A 13,316-nucleotide genomic window follows, 5' to 3' on the forward strand; every position below is an offset into this window, starting at 1 on the left:
GTGTAGATTCAGCCTTCTGCATGTGGACAGCCAGTTTTCCAACACCATTTATTAAAGAGGCTGTCTTTCCTCCAGTGTATGTTTTTGGCCTCTTCATCAAAGATCAAAGAGTACAATGTGCTTGGAGTTGTTTTTGCATCCTCTAGTCTGTTGTTTTGATCTGCCCATCTTTTATGCCAGTACCATGTTCTTTTTTTTCTTTAAATATGTATCATTGTAATTTTGTAATGTAATTTGAAATCCAGGAATGTGATGCTTCCTGCTTTGCTCTTGTCACACAGGATTGCTTTTGCTATTCTGGGCCTCTTTTTTTTCTAAATAAATTTTGGGAAATTTTACTTGTTTGTTTTTTGAGACAAGGTTTTGCTATGTACAGTGATCCCTCACCTGTCATAGGAGTTACGTTCCAGAGACCCCTGCAATAGGTAAAAATTCTCCAAGTAGTGCTGTTATATTTATTTTATTAGTTAGATATATTTAAGGCTTTATAAACCCTTCCCACACTCCTATAAACCTTTCCCACTCTTACTAACATTTCCCACACCCTTATGAACACTTCCTATGCTCTTAAACACTTTTCACACCCATACACCTATGTAATTTTAACAACATGTAAAATTCTACATGGGTACTCAATGTGAAGTGGACAAGGAGAGATGCTGAACATATGGGCACAGTGCAGGAGAGCAAACAGATGCTACTGTCACTGAGCCAATCAGCACCCAGGATAAAGAACACAGTGCTGTGGTTGGTCGCCTTCCATTTCATCAGCCAATAGTGTGCCATGTGCAATCTCACGTTGGCAAACTTGCACAAGTGGTAGTGTCCTACTGCATTTCCATTGTGTACAGTACCGTATTCATCACTAATTAAATACATACTGTGTTTTATTTCAATGTAATATTCTTTTAATATGTTTAAATTAACATTTTTAATATTTTTATATTGTTTTAAATTTTTTGGGCAAAAATAATTAAAATCACAAATATTATATAAATACCTATATACTGCAAAATCCCACAATATAGTGAAAACTCCGCAGTACAGAATTAAATGTATTTTTTAAAAAAAAACCCGCAATACAGTGAAGCTACAATAAGTGAACCGCAACATAGTGAGGGATGACTGTAGTTCAGGCTGGTCTTGAACTCACTATGCAGCTCAGGCTAGTGTGGAACTCCTCCTCTCTCAGCTTCCCAAGTACTGGGATTGCAGTCGCTCACCATCATGCCTGGACATTAGGACTATTTTCTTTAGTTCCATGAGGAATGCTGTTGGTATTTTGATTGGGGTTGTGTTGAATCTCTAAGTCAGTTTTGGAAGTAGGGCCATTTAAACTGTATTGGTTCTGCCTTAAGGAACAGGGGATGTCTTTTTGTTTTCTGATGTCCTCTTTGAACTCCTTTCTCAGAGTATTTTAGTGTTCCTTGTAAAGGTCTTTCACTTTTTTTTGGTTAGGTTAATTCCTAAGTGCCTATTTTTCTTGGTGTTATTGCTTCAGCCTGTCTTTGGAAGTGCAGACCCCTCACTAGGGCCAAGATGTCATAAAGATGAAAGGACTTCAGCAGATGACCGGGGGCCACTGGATGCAGTGTCAGGCTCTTGCACTGAGAAAGTATGAGATGGATGGAAAATGGAAGATATTTTCCTTTCATGTAAGATTTTGCTGACATCCCTCCTTCCTGCTCTGTGCCGTCCCGAATTTCCCGTGCAGGGACATTGCTTCCGTGTAGTTGGAAGAGCCCTCTGCTCTCTCCTTGCTGTGTCCCGGTGTCAGGGTCATGGTGGCTGTTTGCCCTGGGGTGGCCTAGATTCTCCCGCTGAGCTTGCCCACGGCTGGCAGTGAGGCTTGCTGTAGCGCTCGGGAACACTGTGCACATTAGCAGATGTCACGCGGGTCTCAGGGACTCTGGAGAAAGGCTCTTTTCCTGTTACCCTAGCAACAAGAGGCATTTTGAAGAGAATTAAGGTGATTTGCTTCCAACCATTGAAGTAGTCTACTCTAAAAACATCTCTCCCTTTGCTAAACAAAGAGAGATGGAAATTCACATAATCAAAAATTTCTTTTTATTTCATTGAATTAAATTACATCCTGTTTAAAAGCCTGCATATGTATGCAGAAAGAGAGCATGGTTTTTTCTCAACAGATGGCGTGATCCTCATATGGGGGATCCTAGAGGATGTTGTATGTCACAGAAAGCCCACCACACTGCCGCCCGTGGAGAAGACATAGAAAATGCGTGTGCAGCAATCTCAGTGACCAAGGTTACCCAAGCAGCAGTTCGCAGTACTAAAAAATGCCTGGAAGCTCCTGGCCACCACCTTGAGCACCTCTTGTAATTGCATAGGCCCGAGGTAACTTGTATTAATCTCACAGTGTCTCAATAAATTTAGCATTAAAATATTTATACATGTTTTTCTTTTCCTGAGGTGTGTATCTCTCTCTCTCTCTCTCTCTCTTTCTCTCTCTCCCTTTCTCCCCATATATATTTCTTGGTGTCTTGGTGTCATTTCCTTCTTAGTTGTCCCATTTTTAAATGAAAACATGTATTTATGGAATAAACAAAGATAAGAAACAACAAATTACACCCCTTAATTAAATTGAATCACTGTTTTCTTACATTGTCTGTTTTCCTATAAATCAGAAAATGAACACTACAGGAGACTGTTTGTGCTCATCCATACTCATTTCCTTTAAAGTCTTACTGAAAGGTGGAATCTGGTAGGTCCACGGCACCGAAGAACAGCTTCTGCCAGCTTTGGTCACATGGGTCAGTCTGATCTTGGTGGCACGAGGAGGAGAACTCCATGTGTGATGTGTGACGTCAAAATATGGTTAAAGGAAAAGATTCTAGAAACCAGGCAACACTGTGAATATACAAACATGTATTGAAGAATCTCATGCTCCTGTGTGTTCGTTTCTTCTTTGTAAGAGAATTTTTTAATTGAGGTCTTGTAGTCTGCGTAACTGCTTTGAAGCCAGTGACCCACAGTGTATTAACTATTGTTAGTTCTTGTTACTCTGTTATGAAATGTAGTTTTATTTTTTCATAAAAAAGAATAATGAATTCTCACGTGACAAAACAAAATAATTTTGAAAAAAGTAAAGCACAGAGAACTGGAATAAGTCTATGAAGATCTGAAGCTAACAGAGGTTTAAAGAATTTGATATTAATTTAAAAGAGCCCTGAACATTAGAGGTCATGGTTTCTTTTTTCTTTTTTAAATCAGAAGAGCAGCTACACAGAAACTTGCTTTTTTTTTTTTCTTGCTTTTTTTCCTGTTTCTTTGACCCAAATCTCTTTTTGCTGTATGGCTCCAGGATATGCGTTAAGGACGGTTTGCTCTGGTTCCCCCGTGAAGTAGGAGAAGGAAGTGCATCACTGCTCAGGAGCCTGGGGACTCTGTCCAAGTGTTTTCCTAAAGTCCCTGGGGGGACAGGGCAGAGGCCTGAGTGCACTGTAATAAGACAGAAGGACCGTTAGGTGGTGACAAAAGACAAACTTCTAGTCCCTCACCACAGCCCCGGAAGCCTCTGGCTCTGAGTTCACGTCAGGGTCCAGCAGGTTGGATTCAGAGGCATAAGGTGTTTATCAACCAGACAGGAAAAACAAGCCAAAACAAAATCCTCCACACCAGTCCATGCAGTGATTAAGGTATCATTTTTAATGCTTTACCCAAGATAACTGGTTTAGAGCTGAATGTGGTGCATTTGTAAAAGCTTTAGGATGGGCAGTTGCTTGTTAGGATTTCCCACCCCTGCACCATGTGGAAGGAATCTAGACTCAACCAACTGACTGCATGTTGACAATTTTGATGAAGACACAGGATTTTCCTGCGCCTTCAAATGGTTCTAATTTACCCTAGAAACAGGAGGAGAATGCGAATTATCAAAGCAGCAGATTGTTCGTCCTGTCCTCAACCTCCAGTCCTGACAGAAGGCAAGCCAAATAGTTGGAGATACACCCGTGATCCCAGCGAATGTATTCCTTTTGTAGGTTCCTAGGGTGCTTGTCTTGTTACTGCTTTGTTTTGGAAGGAATTTCTTGGAAGTTGAAGCACTGAGTTGCAAAATCTTTAAAATGCATTAGTACTTGGGCATGGTGGCACATATCTGTAACCCTAGCACTTGGAAGGCTGAGGCAGGAGGATTGCAGTGAGTTTGAGGCCAAGCTGAGCTACATAGTGAGTTTGAGGCCAGCCTGGGCTATATAGCGAGACCCGGTCTCAGAACCAATCAACCAAAACAAACCCAACCAAAAAACCCCATGAAACAAAAAACCAAACCAACAACAATAAAACATGCATTAGTAGTATGTTAGGATGTCTGCTACCTAGAAATCTGGCGATACTCAAATGTATGGTCGTGCTCTCACCTACAGAAGGTTCAGGTGGGGAGGCGGTCAGGTGTGACTAGAAAAGGGGTAGGGGGGCTTAGTGTATGGGGGATCCCTGTCAAGTCCAGCATTTTGTGGGTCCAGTGCCCGGATCTTCCTGGCATAGCAGCAGCAAGCCTTCGCTCAGACTCCCATGATCAGGCCGTCAGCTGAGGGTTAGAATCGAGTTCTCCTTCCGGTCATTTTTACTTGCTCCTGTGGATTGTGTGCCTGCTGTGAGTCTGGCTCTGTCTTAAGGGCATCATGAAACTGCTGTAGGAACCTGATGACACGGACACCACCCTCCCTCGACAGCAGGGGAAACTGAGGCTGGAGGTGCTTGAGTGTTTGCATAAGGTCGCACATCGTGGACACGGCCAAGCTGGAGCTGAGATGTGCATGTGTCCCTCCTCAGAGGAAGGGACAGCTGCCCCAGTGAGCCTTGGTCTTGTGTCACTTGGTACTGGCTGGGCAGCGGGCAGCGGGCAGGCCGAGCCTCACCCAGGGTCCTCCTTTCCCAGCCTCCTCCGGTCCAGCGTTCTGTCCTTCGGCTCCGTGCTGCCTTAAAGATGGGTGTCAGGCCCTGGAGGAAAGTGGTGCGTTCCCACGGATGTGGTTTCCTAGCAGACGCATCTGAGGGCGCCCCCTCCCTACTGCCCAGTTCTTTGTGCTGCTTGCTGTGACCCCCAACTCTAGCCCAGGTGCAGAGGGAATCAAATCACGTCCACCCGTAGCGCTCTAGAAATTGCTGGGTGATTTTAGATCCCAAGTTTCAGAGTGCAGAGAGAAAAAACTACAGCTGCCATCTGCCGTCTCCAGCCTGGCTGTGCTCGGGTACATCCTGCTCCCCCTCGCCCAGGAAGCTTGCAGAACTCACTTAGTACTTAGCTGTCAGCTGCACTGGACTCGCCACTGGCTCTGTAAGGCATCTTTAACTCGGAGGACAGCCCCTTCCGCCTCTCACTTGGGGAGTGTTTCAGGAGTCGAGGTGCATCTGAATCCTAGGACATGTTTAGTTTGTTTTGTAGCAGGGCAGTTTTTTCTTTTTAAGTTGTTTGTCTTTGACCACAGCCATCAAAAAGGCAGAGATTATCTAGGGTGGAAAAGAAAGCTCACGTGAAAAACATCCCATTCAGAAACTTACTTCTTCTCAGAGTCAGCAGAATCATCCCCGTCTCTGGAATTTACTTTGTGTTTCTTGTCGCATGTCCTTTAAAGGGAGCTTATTCCTTTGTGTGAGAGCCTCACAGTGCCCCTGGATTCTCTACTACTCCGGGGGAGAGGTGCTGACGCCCTTCCCAGGGGCTGCCCTCTTTCTAGAGGCTTCCTCATGGCAGAAGCAAGCTGCGGGACTTCCCAGTCAGGTTAGGAAGGGCAGAGCCGGTCCCACCGGGCCTCTCTCGCAACTCCGCACTTGGATCTCAGCCGCTGGCCCCTGGGAGAGGCGCTGTAGGATTCCAGTGGACTCCTGCCCTGTGGGCGGTGGGAGTGAGTGAGATTTCAGGTGACTCCCGCTCCAGCCTTTGAGCCACCCTAATCTGAACTCTCCCCAAACTGCAGACTCACAAGCACAGGAAGGTGCTCTTTGGTGCAGTGGTTTGTGTGCAGCCATGGATCATTAGAGACACACACACACACACACACACACACACACACACACACACACACACAGCGCGCGCGCTGCTTTCCCCCACTGTCCAGGTCTTTGCTCATTCCAGCAGCAATGGCTTTCCCCACCTTGTGTGTACGTCTGGATCCCACCTGCAGGCGAAGGCTGCTTGCTGTCCCCTCTGGCATCACGCATCCCTCAGTATTTCCCCAGAGAATTCACCGAGCACCCTGACTTCGCTGGTGTTTTAACCAATCTCTTCCGAACCCCTAATCGCTTCCATGTGAGTATGTCCACCTTCTCCTTCTGGCCAGTGGCTTTTAATTGTTATTATTTTTTTTTTGACTTTTTGTTGAAATAGATCCCCAATATAAGAATCAGATGCGAGGAGAGCCGCTCTGACTGCAGTTACAGGGACTTTGAACCCTAAGGGACCTAACTCAGAGCTGTCTGAAAACTGTGCTAGATAGTAGGATTTTTTAAAAAATCAGTTTTATTGACATTTAACTTACACAAGAGTCTGTGCCTGTTTTGAGTGAACAGGCCGGCGAATCCTGGCAAATTCGTACACTGACACACTCAACACCCCCGTGGAGCTGTGGAGGCGCAGGGCGTTCTCTCACCTCATAAAGTCCCCCCTGCTCCTGTACGGCAAAGCCCACCTGCCCACCTGCCCCCAGGCGACTGCCGCTCAGCGTGGTGACCTTCTAGCTTACATTTCCTTTTTCTAGAACTTCATCTACAAGAGGAAGACGGTGATTCGCTCGTTCTGTGTTGAGCTTCCTTCCCTCCCTGTGGTGTATGTGAGGCGCACTCACAGTGCCGGTACCGCTGCTTATTCCTTCCATTGCTGAATGAGGCATCACCGGCGTTTTTGTATTCACACTGCTGTGGGCAGGCAGGTGGGTCATTTCCAGTGAGGGGTATTTTGTATAAAGCTGTCATGGACATTGGTGCACAAGTCTTCTCGCACACAAATATTTTATTTTTCTCAATAAATACCCAGTGGAGAATTGAGAGGGTAGGTTTTTGGGGACTGAACCCACATTCCATTAAGTATTGAGAGCCTGAGCACAGTGCCTTGAGCCAGGTTGCGAAGAATTTCTGGGTGAGGAAAGGGAATTAATATCTGCTGCATCTGCCCCTCGCCTCCCTCCCTCGCCCTCCACCTCATGATCCTCTTCCCATCGGAGAACGATCTGTCTCCCTGCTTCCTATTACCTATCTTTTATTTTGCTCTTTGCTGTCTGGGTTTTGCATGTAAGAGAAACACCGTGATGTTTAAGTGGCTGGGCCTGATTTATTTCATTAACAGTATGTTTTCAAGGTGCATCCATTTTTCAGCAAATGACTCAAGTTGATCCTTTTTCTTTTCTTTCTGGATCAAGGAATAAAATCCCATTAGTTACAACCGCTTAAAGTAGATTAAACTTAGCAAATATTATCACATCCATTATCAGTACGGCTTCCAATTATTAAATAAATTGCCTGTAGCAATATAGCTTTTCACACCTCTACAAGGACAGAGTAAAGAGAACGACAAAGCAGGCACATCCCGCTGGATCTCGCACACCCACCATGGAGGTGGTGAATGTCCCCTGCTTTTTTTGGCTCCAGTTCAGGCAAGTGCTTACATCTGTGATAGTTAAGTCAGCAAAACCCCCTAAGTCCTCTATCGACTCAGACTGAGGGGGCTTCTGAGGAGCTTTGTTTTGGCTACCGGGAATCAACCTCAGGACCTTGTGCTTGTCACACACTTAGGCCACTGAGCTAAATCCCCAGCCCTAAGGGGGCCTCTGTTAATGGATACAGAGACTGTGTCCTTTTACTCCTTTCTGACCTTTGCTCCATCCATGAAAGACTTTTTGGTAGCAGGGCAAGAGGACATCAGGACAACCTCCAAGGCTTTTCCAGGTAGGCACTGATAACTGTGCCACGGAACGTACAGTGGTTCTGAGGACTGGACTTAGCATGCGTTAGACATTCAGCTCATACTTTCTTCCAATGCTCTCAAGCTGGGTTTTGTTTTTTCATAACTCTTTTTTTTGTCTTTTTTGTTTTGTTTTGAATCGTGGTCCCAAAGGCAGAAGGCAGTATTTTATCTACTAGGTCACACAGCTTGTGAGAGGAAAGCATGTCTGTGTCAGGCATGTTAACACCAACCAAATCTGAGCTCGAGTTTCCACGGACGTTCTTAGCACAGCACCCAAAGAAGTATAATCTAGCCACAGTGTGAGTGTACGAGGCATGGCTTATTGCAGCTGAAATCAGTGATTCTCACGCTGAGGTGGGGTTCTAGTGTTCCTTTTGCTCTGGATACTCCCCAAGTGGTGTCTGTCAGTCCTGTGCCACTGCCTCAGCTTGCATCCTATCAGTCTGGGGAAGGAAAAGGGGTACAGACTAGTGTTACATGTATCTGAAGGTACCCAAGGTTTTACACATAGCCTAATACTTGAGAACTGAGGGCTATCTAAGTACCTGGAAGCACTTTCTTGGAATGCTAAGACGGAGCAGCAAGATTTTCTAACCTCGGGGGCTGGGAGAGGGAAGTCTGGTTGGTTGGTTGGTTATTATTCACTGGGAATTAATACTGAGAGAGTATAAGCAAAGGCTGAGAGCACCATGCCATGTTCACAGAACAAGACCCTAACGGCTACCTGACATACAAGAAACTGCAAGTTATACTGTAAGAACACTTGTTAACGACAGAGGAAAGTCTGCTAAGGTGCTACGTCTAAACTAAGTTAACTTGTGTCTGACCCTCCCTGATCAGTCATCATCCAGGGCCTCCGTCTTGATTTCGTTGGTTCCTTGTTGGGCCAATGCCAAAGTAGTATGGTTGACTGCTGCCATTTCCACAGCTAACGAGATGGGGTCTTGGTGGTCACTGTGGCTCGTGCTGTCATCTTGTTTGGATCAGATCCTCCTCTCTTCTTCTGCCTTCTCTGCTCCTCTGCCTCCCTCTGAACGTCTTCCCTCCTCCTCCTCCCCACTGCATACTTGCCAAGTGTCCTGCTCAGAGTGTTTGTTCCTGTTGACATTGCTGCTGTTGGAATGGCCGCACGGACTCTGTACCTCTATCCCATGACTCTCCAGGATTGCTGCTTTGATATTGGCCCTCCTCTTGATCTCCTTCCATCTATTAGCAAGCCAATGATATACTTTCAGGGAGGTACCTCATTCCAGGTCGGATAGTTTTTTGCCTGGCTTCTGTATAACTGCACTGCAAGCATTTGCAATTTCTTCTCGCTTTGCTTCATCTGGGTATTGATTCTCATTGAAGTAACTTTCCACGACAGCCAGGCACTCCTTTCTCCAGGTAAACTGACTTCTTCGCCATAGTTGGAAGGTCCCAGATGCGGCAGACACAGGGGGAGGTGTTTGTCTCCACTCAGGGTCATCTACTGGAATGGGGGCTTGTTGCATACTCGGTGTTGCCCCAGGGTTTGTCTTCTCAAGGTGAAACCATCGGTAAAATGCTCTTTTCTTCTGTTCACTGAGGTCTGATCCCTGTTGCAACAGCCAATGAGAGATCCGGCTCGGACTGATACCTGTTACCTGTGCAACAACTGCTTGGGGAATCCTCCGATTGGCAAGAAAGGCTTTGATTTCCTCTTTTATCACACTGCCGTCCCTCCTCATTAGTTCTTCCACTTTATCATCTACGTCTAGGTCCTCTTCTGAGCCTTCAAAACTGTACGACCTCTGAGCCATGCTATTTGCGTGGCATCGGGTTGGTGACATCTTCCCACTCGATGTGGACAATCGCTCGTTGTTCTCCCGTCCGTTTTGATTGGTAGTGCAAGGCTGTGGGGAAGTATCGTAACTGTTGCTCGGTGATGGGGGCATTCCCGAATGCTGGGTCTGTGTAGAAGCTGCAGCTGTGGAGGAAGACGCTGGAACATTGTGGGTACTATTCCCATATGAATTTCCTCCAGAGCTGGACCTTCTTCCAAACTTATCATTATGCTCTTGATCAAGGCGGTCCAAAGTTTCCAAGGCATGAAGAATTTCGTGTTTAGTCATTCCAGTACGCCGAAGGCGCTGAAGTAGATCTATCTGTTCTATGGTAAATCTGGGTTCATCTGTATAGTGAGACATGGTTTCCAGCAAACTGCCAACACCAGCAGTGCCCTCTGCTATGGAGTGAACTTGTGTCTTCCAGTCTTCTCTGATCTGCACTGTGGTGGTCAAGGTGAGAACCGCTCACCGCTGGACAGGAACTGGGCGTGCTTTACATGAGGCGGATCAATATCCTTTCCAGAGACGGTCAACATTTTTTACCATTCTCAGAATCCTTGCCGAGTCCTCTCCGCCCGGCACAGCTCCCTCCCCAGCGTCCCAGTGCGAAGGGCTGAGGTAGGGAGGAGGGAAGCGGGAGGGGGAGGGGTGCCTTCCGCGCGGGTAGGCCAACGGGCGGGGTTGGGGAGGGCCTGAGGCCCGCGCAGGAAGAGGAGAAGGGGGAGGGGAGGCCCCAATCTCCCAGTCTTCCCCTGAAAATTTCCCTTGTCTCAATCGCATCAGACTGACTGCCTTTGTCTGGATGACAACCGCCATATTGATATCAATAAGTTTATCCTTTTTGATAGTACACTAGTATTCCATGGTGTGTAAATACCATACTTTTAATTTTTGTACTGGGAGTCAAACTCAGGACCTTGTGCTTGCTGGGAAGGCACTGTGCCGCTGAGCTATGTGTCTGGCCCCCACACTTTCTTTATCCATTCATCTGTTGTTGGGCATATGGTCCACTTCCAAGATTTAGCTGTTATGAGTTGTGCTGCTCTAAACACGGGTATGAGTTAATCACTGTAGTGTGACGTCTTTAACTCTTTCAGTAAGGTACCTAGAAAGGGAATATCTGGGTTAAGTAGAATGTCTAGTTTTATTTTTTTGAGGAATCTTCATACTGATTTTCATAGTAGTTGTACTAGTTTACCTTCCCACCAGTGATGTGGAAGGGTTTCTTTTTTCCCACAGGCTTGCCAGCATTTGTTATTATTTGATTTCTTGATGACTGCCATTCTTTCTGGGGTAAGATAAAGTCTTGGTGTTTTTTAAATTTGCATTGCTGTACTAGACAGTGAGGGTGAGCATTTCACCCTGTATTTATTGGCCACTTGTATTTCTTCTGTGAAGTGTCTATTCATTTTGGTTGCCCAATTTTGACTGGGTCTTTAAATTTGGGAAGGTGTCTTGTTTTTTGAGTTCTTGATATATTCTATATATGAGTCCTCTATCTGAGGAATTGTTGACAACATTTCTTCCCATTTTGTAGGTTGTCTTTTCACCCTGTTGGCTGTTTCTTTTGCTGAACTTTTAAAATGTAATATGATCTCGTTTGTTGACTCTTGAAACTGTTTTCTGTACAGCTGGGGATCTGCTCAGAAAGTCCTTGCCTATGACTTCAAGAGTTTTGCCTGTCTTGTCTTCCAGCAAGTTGAATGTTTCTGTTTATTGTTTAGTCCTTTGACCTATTTTGATTTAGATTTAGTACATGGTGAGAAACATGGATCTATACTCAGTCTTCTACATGTGGACAGCCAGTTTTCCCAGCACCATTTATTAAAGAGGCTGTTTTTCCTCCAGTGTATGTTTTTGGCCTCTGTCAAAAATCAAGCTGAATGTCTGACACTTGGGGGTTGTTTCTGGATCCTCTATTCTGTTCTATTAATGCCCATATCTGTTTTTGTGCCAGTATCATGCTGTTTTTATCATAGTAGCACTGTAATATACCTTCAAGGCTGGGACTGTTGGAATCCTCTTCTTGAGTCATGGGAATCTTTTGGAGAACAAGAGCTTCAAGGGTCTCAATGTTCTTTAATTTTCATGTCCATTTGTTTCCTCCAGGTGGACAGGTACCTGGGGTTCTATATGGTGTGAGGAAGGGATTGCCTGGACAGGGTGATGCAAAGCTGGGATGTGCTGGTTTGTCCGTACTGGCTAATGACATACTGATAAACTTGTTTTTACAGCTAAACAGCTTGCTGCCCTGGCTCCTCCCCACAGTGCTGTCCTCTCCATCATCTCCTACTCCCACACCCATCACTGCAGGGACCTGCTGACCCTGCTTGTTTCCACACCTCACCACCATCCATCCCCACTGGTTGGCTTCATACCACAAATTACTAAATACTTCCGCTGTAAGTCCTGACTAAAAATTATCTTTAAAAGAGAACTTCACAGGCATCTTGATTTTAAAACTTTAATGATAAGTGTAAGGGGCAATTGAAAATTATGGTGAATGTTTAAATTAAAAAATTTATTATAGTACAATACACATTGCCACTGATCCCCTTCAAAATACTTCCACTCAGGTTGAATACGCTTATTATTCTTGTGACTTTCTGAAGCAATTCTGGAAGTCTTTATGAGGTATGATAAACAATGTAGTGAATGCTGCTACCAAGCACCAGCCAACGGTAAGATAGGCTCATAAAATCATCCTAGTGTGTCCTCATCCAGCTTATTCACTAGAGCTCCCACTGTTTGACGTCTGGCTCTTCTCCAAAGTCAAAATGACTATGAAAGGTAAATGTTTTACTTCAGTTCAGGACATCAAGCAGTCATGAGAGTGCAATTAAAGACACGCAGGAAAGAGGATCCCAGAGCTGCTTCAGAAAGTGCCAAGAATAGTGGACTAAGTGTGTTTGGGGGGACATTTTTAGAGGGATTAACGGCAGTGTGTCTTTTGTTGTAATACACTCTTTTTATTTAAACACACATTTTTTATTCTATCATACCTGTATAGTGACTCCTATTCTACTTAGCTAATAGTTTTTTCCTTGATAAGTTGTATTTTTGAATTGAAAAAACATGCACAGGTCAAGGACAAAAACAACAGTAGCCTTCACTTTTAAAATTCCAGGATATGAAGATGAAAAGACAGCCTTTGTGGTTGTGCACAGACATGTTTATGTGGTTGCATGTGGTGAGCCTGTGTGTGTGTGTGTGAAGGAACTAATAACCCAAGGAGATGGTAACACTGAGCAGGAAAAGGAGAGTAAAATCTTTGAGACCAAATGTACTGTTCTCACTGTGGTGTGTACCAAGCCTCTTGGTTCTCTTTAATCATACACAGCCCCAAGAAGAAATGATTAGAGATGATGGATATGGTTTTCTTAAAGATTGTGATCGCTTCCAGATATTCTTTGTGAAAGAATCCAGACATCCAGACTGGATATTCTTCCAGACTGTCTTTATGAAATCTTGCTTAAAATTTCATTTGATTTGTCTTGGGGAAGACAAAGGAAGAAACCAGAAATATTCCTAATAAGTAGGAAGAGTCTAAAAAGATGATGATGATAGAAGATGCTTTTTGAAGATGCCTT

General features: G+C 44.9%; 1 pseudogene; it reads right to left on the bottom strand.

Annotated features, from left to right (window-relative positions):
- Positions 1 to 8,022: 8,022 nt before the first annotated feature.
- LOC102020421 overlaps positions 8,023 to 13,316 on the bottom strand; it is a 48,071-nt pseudogene continuing 42,777 nt past the window's right edge.

The sequence above is a fragment of the Chinchilla lanigera genome, unplaced genomic scaffold, assembly GCF_000276665.1.
Source record: "Chinchilla lanigera isolate Chin_1 unplaced genomic scaffold, ChiLan1.0 scaffold00006, whole genome shotgun sequence".
NCBI lineage: Eukaryota > Metazoa > Chordata > Mammalia > Rodentia > Chinchillidae > Chinchilla > Chinchilla lanigera.